This window comes from Alligator sinensis, unplaced genomic scaffold (assembly GCF_000455745.1).
Source record: "Alligator sinensis unplaced genomic scaffold, ASM45574v1 scaffold486_1, whole genome shotgun sequence".
Classification (NCBI taxonomy): domain Eukaryota; kingdom Metazoa; phylum Chordata; order Crocodylia; family Alligatoridae; genus Alligator; species Alligator sinensis.
In genome coordinates, this window is record NW_005842053.1 from 1,900,996 (window position 1) to 1,906,446 (window position 5,451).

General features: G+C 45.7%; 1 long non-coding RNA gene across 1 annotated transcript in view; it reads left to right on the forward strand.

Annotated features, from left to right (window-relative positions):
• LOC102379838 overlaps positions 1-4,506 on the forward strand; it is a 78,641-nt gene extending 74,135 nt beyond the window's left edge. The window contains exon 3 of the long non-coding RNA XR_323740.1: positions 4,488-4,506. This is a non-coding gene — a long non-coding RNA (uncharacterized LOC102379838). The remainder of the gene's footprint in view (positions 1-4,487) is intronic.
• The last annotated feature ends 945 nt before the right edge of the window (positions 4,507-5,451 follow it).

Genomic DNA, 5,451 nt, shown 5'->3' on the forward strand with positions numbered 1-5,451 from the left:
AATACTCTGTACATAATGGTACTAATAGTTTAAGTTCTTTGGAACAATGACCATCTTTTGGTTCAGTTTGTTTGTGTTTATGAAATCTTTGGAAAGTTACCATAAGTGTGATGCCTTATCAATTGGAAGGCTAGAAGAACAAAAAACAGTGTTCTGGCTTAAGCAAACACCACCAGCACTGAAGCCATATTTATGTCACCAGCTCTGTTGAACAGGACATGTCATAAGGATGCTTGACAACCTGCCAAACAGGTTGTATACTCCTAACTCACTGATGGTCTCTGGTCTAGAGGTGGGCAAAAGAAGAGATTCAAGGACACCTTGAAAGCCAATTTGAAGAAATGCAATATTATTATCAGTATATGGGAGATTCAAGTACTGAATTGTCATCAGTGGTGCCATGATGTACTTACTAGGGCTGTGCGAAGCTTTGGCCACTGACTCGATTCAGTGGACATTCAGCCTGATTCGGTGGCTGAATCTCCAAATCCAATCAGGAGACCCTTTAATCTCTCCAAATCAAATCAGAACCCTCCGAATTGATTCGGAGAGATTTGGAAAGATGTGACAATTCAGACATAGACAAAGCTTTAAATGTTTTTTTCTACGTATCTCAAGGTACCAGGCAGCTTGTGAATGCTGAGATGCTGGAGCAGATGCAGCATCCCACAGGAGCAGGCAGGGGTCCCCAGCATGCTCAGCAGCAGACCCAGAAGTGGACCAGAAGGACTTCCAGTCCACTTCCAGCAAAATCATGGCAGGAGAGGCTGGGGGGGGGGGGGGGGCGGTGGGGGGGGGGGGGGGGGTGCACTCCCCTGGCTCAGCAACCGGTGCCTTCGATCTGTGGGGGGCACCCAGGTTCCCCTCATAGCCAATCGCTGAGCTGGGGCGGGTGCAGGGGGGCCCCCCATGTGCTCGGTGGCAGACCCAGACATGGACTGGAAATACTGTACTGGGCCCCCCATGCTTCTGTGAGATGCTCCATCTGCCCCACCATCACAGCATTCATGAGCCATACCTGGTACCTCAAGGTATATAGAAAAAACATTTAAAGCTGTGTCTATGGCCATATCACTGATTCCCTGAACCAGCATCAAATCTTCAGATTCGGATTTGGCCAGATCGAATCAGGACAGTGATCTGAATCAATTAATCGAATCACTGTCCCTGATTCAGGCCAAATCCGAATTAAATACGGCCTGTTTCGCATACCCCTAGAACTTACTACAAAGCTTCAAGCATTTTGAGCAAACTCAACTCAAGATAGAGGAAGATAGACAAGAAAGACAAATGGAAACACCTATGGCCCCACATTACTAGGATCTATTCTTTTTTCCTGGAACTGTTTGCCACACCTGCAATCATACGCGCGGATCTTGGTTTTGCTTTCTCAGTCATCTTGGGACTCACCGATTACTTCCCTATTTACTGGAAGTCTGTCTTTCTTATATCAAGGTATCACCAGAGCCAACAGCAACATTTGTATATCAATCAAACAGCAGAGCTCTGGCTCATAATGGGAGTTTGTAGGTGCCCCTGAATAATAAATATTATTATTTTTCACTATAAACTACAATGTGTAAATATTTTCTGCTTTAAACAGAAACAATGCCACATATATCAACAGGCCATTACTCTGTTATACCAGCTAAATTAAGAGTAACATGGTTGAAGTTGCTGGATTTGCACTAGGATAAAATTGATGTAAAAAAGAGGAAAATTTGACCTCATAATTTCTATACTTTTTTTTTAACACAGCTGTTGGTTAGTAACAAATTTATATTAGTTCCTTCTATGATAGAAAATTGCCTTATAGTTAAAAAGAATTGTACCTAAGGAAGACATGCAATGACTTAATCCAACATACTACTGTTCTATCTAATTGAAGAGAATCAAGAAGTCTGCCTGGTATTGAATAATGTATGTTAAACAAGTGGGTTGTGACAGTGTAAACAGTAAAAATTACACTGTAGTAGTAATTTCAACAAATGTTCCATTCTAGTTTAGTCAGAAAAATCCATTTGCAACAAATTTTGGAAGCAAGAATTGTATCAAACCCCCCAGTTTTTCTTTCTTTTTTTTCTTTTAAAATGCATTCCCTCCCCTTCCCCAACAATATCTGACATTTTCTTTTCCTCTCTATTCCCTATAGATAAGTATAAGTGAGCTAAGACATAGGATAAGCTTCAGCATTTTATTTTGGTAGCAAGTCGTATTTGTTTTTTCTCCTTTATATTGTATAATTATTATGTTTATATTGATTTTTACTGTTCTATATTACTGTTTTACTGGTACTATATGATTTAGGCCTACATATATAAGTTAGCGTAAGTCATGTCAGGTTTCCATTTTGTTTGTCAAGTCTCCATCCTGTTCCCAGGCCTGGTTGTGTAACCCATGACTTACACCTACCCCTCCTATGAAACTTGGTTCCTGAATGAATGGGGATGAATGAGGGTGCTTGAGAGACAATGGCAATAGGTCTAAAAATAGCTCCCTCTGAATGACCAAACTATCAACACCAACACCTGGACCAAGGACCCAGCCCTTGGAACCACCCTCAGCATTCAAGAAACAAAAGATGAGGCAACTGACCACTGTGCCAAGGCTGCACATGCTCAGTAAGAACACCTGGAGCCCTCTGGGACAGAACTGAACTTGCCTGGACAGGTCCTCTCCACAGGAGACCAGAGGTAGTCTGCCCCATAAAAAGGGGGAGTGAAGACTGACTCTTTGGGATGACCTCTCCATCTGGACCAGCACCATGCCACACCACCTATCCACCCAGAGGCCCTGCTGGTGGCCCCACTCTGGACAACACCTACTGGACAAGGACCCCTTTTCAGCCTGGATAGGTAGCTATCACCCCCCACCCCCTTCAACCAAGGACTTGGACTCTGCTTCTCTTCCCCACCTGGACTCCAACCCTTCCACTGAGTCTTTTACTCCTGCTGCCATTGTGTGTGTGTGTGTGTGTGTGTGTGTGTGTGAGAGAGAGAGAGAGAGAGAGAGAGAGAGAGAGAGAGAGAGAGAGAGAGAGAGAGAGAGAGAGAGAGAGAGAGAGAGAGAGAGAGAGAGAGAGAGAGAGAGAGAGAGAGAGAGAGAGAGAGAGAGAGAGAGAGAGAGAGAGAGAGAGAGAGAGAGAGAGAGAGAGAGAGAGAGAGAGAGAGAGAGAGAGAGAGAGAGAGAGAGAGAGAGAGAGAGAGAGAGAGAGAGAGAGAGAGAGAGAGAGAGAGAGAGAGAGAGAGAGAGAGAGAGAGAGAGAGAGAGAGAGAGAGAGAGAGAGAGAGAGAGAGAGAGAGAGAGAGAGAGAGAGAGAGAGAGAGAGAGAGAGAGAGAGAGAGAGAGAGAGAGAGAGAGAGAGAGAGAGAGAGAGAGAGAGAGAGAGAGAGAGAGAGAGAGAGAGAGAGAGAGAGAGAGAGAGAGAGAGAGAGAGAGAGAGAGAGAGAGAGAGAGAGAGAGAGAGAGAGAGAGAGAGAGAGAGAGAGAGAGAGAGAGAGAGAGAGAGAGAGAGAGAGAGAGAGAGAGAGAGAGAGAGAGAGAGAGAGAGAGAGAGAGAGAGAGAGAGAGAGAGAGAGAGAGAGAGAGAGAGAGAGAGAGAGAGAGAGAGAGAGAGAGAGAGAGAGAGAGAGAGAGAGAGAGAGAGAGAGAGAGAGAGAGAGAGAGAGAGAGAGAGAGAGAGAGAGAGAGAGAGAGAGAGAGAGAGAGAGAGAGAGAGAGAGAGAGAGAGAGAGAGAGAGAGAGAGAGAGAGAGAGAGAGAGAGAGAGAGAGAGAGAGAGAGAGAGAGAGAGAGAGAGAGAGAGAGAGAGAGAGAGAGAGAGAACCAATAACTTCATGAGGCTGTGTAGTGTGTTGTCTGTGTGTGTATATGTGTATTATGTGTGTGTATATGTGTGTATGTGTGTGTGTATATACTATGTGTGTGTGTATGTGTGTGTATATTAAGTGTGTGTGTGTATGTCTGTGGAGGTGTGTGTACATGGGTGTATGTATATGTGGGGGTGTGTGTATGTGTGTGTATATATATGTGTATGTGTATATGTGTGTGTATGTGTGTGTGTATATGTGTATGTGTGTGTATATATGAGTGGATGTGTGTGTGTATATATGTGTGGGGGGTGTATGTATGTGTGTGCATATATATATATATGTGTGTGTGTGTGTGTGTGTATATGTATGTGTGTATGTATGTGTCTGTGTGCGTGTGTACGTGAATGTGTATATGTGTATATGTATATGTATGTGTGTATGTGTGTATATATTATGTGTGTGTATGTGTGTATGTGTATGTGTGTGTGTATATATATGTGTGTATGTCTCTGTGTGTGTATACATATGTGTGTGTATATATATGTGTGGGGGTGTATGTGTGTGTGTATATATATTATGTGTATGTGTGTGTGTATGTCTGTGTGTGTATGTGTGGGGGTGTGTGTATGTGTGTGTATACATATGTATACACACACATATGTGTGTTCTCTTTTAGGTTGGCGGACCTACTCCGGCGGGCTTTAAACTAGGCTCGTCGGTGGAAGGGGAAGATGAGGGCGGAGGATACATCAGACTACCAGACCAAACGGCGCCCACAACTACAGCCCAGCCCAGACCGACAAACGTAGCAGATAAACAGGTAAGAGATGGGGACCAGGGGAATGCTGGGACTGCTGGGAATGCTGGGACTAGGAGGTCAGTATACACACATCTACGGGAGGCCTGAAATGCTTCTACACTAATGCCCGTAGCATGGGGAACAAGCCGGAGAAACTCGCCCTCCTGCTGGCTGACACCAGCCCGGACATTGTGGGGATTATGGAAACATGGTGGGACTCCAAGCATGATTGGGCGGTGAATGTCAAGGGCTATAGGCTGTACAGGAGGGTCAGGATAGGAAAGAGGGGCGGGGAGTAGCACTCTATATCAAGGAGGAATACACATCCTCGCTAATTAGTAAAGAGTCAGGGGAGAAGCACTCTGAAGTGCCTTGGGCTTTGGCTCAAGGCAAAAGAGGGGAAAGGGACCTAACGGTGGGAGTTTACTATAGACCACCCAACCAAGGAGAGGAGCTTGACCAGGAATTCTTGAATCAGCTCACCGAGGTAGCAAAGGCTAAGGATGTGGTAGTCATGGGGGACCTGAGCTTCCCAGACATCTGCTGGGAGGAGCAGCCAGCCAGGTCTAAGTGCTCCCGTAGGTTCTTAGACAGAGTCCAGGACCTTCATCTAACCCAGGAGGTGCACAGCCCCACCAGGGGGGATGCCTTGTTGGACTTGGTGTTGGCCACGGGCAACGACCTGGCGAGGGGGCTGCAGGTGCTTGACCCCCTGGGCGACAGTGACCACTGCCTGCTGGAATTCACCATTCAGCGCAAGGTGGCAAAGGCAAGCAGTCAGGCTGTGGCCCTAGATTTTAGGAGGGCGAACTTCAACGAGCTAAGGAGGATAGTTGGAGAA